The sequence below is a fragment of the Chrysochloris asiatica genome, unplaced genomic scaffold (genome assembly GCF_000296735.1).
Source record: "Chrysochloris asiatica unplaced genomic scaffold, ChrAsi1.0 scaffold00178, whole genome shotgun sequence".
NCBI lineage: Eukaryota > Metazoa > Chordata > Mammalia > Afrosoricida > Chrysochloridae > Chrysochloris > Chrysochloris asiatica.
In genome coordinates this window covers 32,322-32,939 of record NW_006408696.1, presented here as the reverse complement: position 1 = coordinate 32,939, position 618 = coordinate 32,322, and positions in this window count along the sequence as shown.

Genomic DNA, 618 nt, shown 5'->3' with positions numbered 1-618 from the left:
GTGGTTTTTGATCATCACCCATAAGTATTTTAAGCCCTCTTCTTTTTCAGCAAGCAAGGTTGTTATCAACTACATATCACAGGTTATTAATGAGTCTTCCTCCAATTCTGATGCCACATTCTTCTTCATATAGTACAACTTTTTGGATTATTTGCTCAGTGTACAGACTGAATAAGTATGGTGAAAGAATACAACCCTGGTACACACCTTTCCTGATTTTAAACCATTCAGTGTTCCCTTGTTTTATTCAAATGACTGCCTCTTGGTCTAGGTACAAGTTCCTCATGAGCACAATTAAGTGTTCCAGAATATGCATTTTCTGCAATGTTTTCCATAGCTTGCCATGATCCACACAATGAAAAGCCTTTGCATAGTCAATAAAGCAGAGGTAAATATACTTCTGGTGTTCTCTATTTTAGCCAAGATCCTTCTGACATCAGCAGTGATATCCCTCATTCCACGTCCTGAGTCCAGCTTGACCTTTGGCAGATTCCTGTCAGTCTCCTGTTGCAGCCATTTAAAAATTATCTTTAGCAAAATTTTACTTGCATGTGATATTAATGATATTGTTGATGATGATGATATATATATATATATATATATATACATATTTATCAG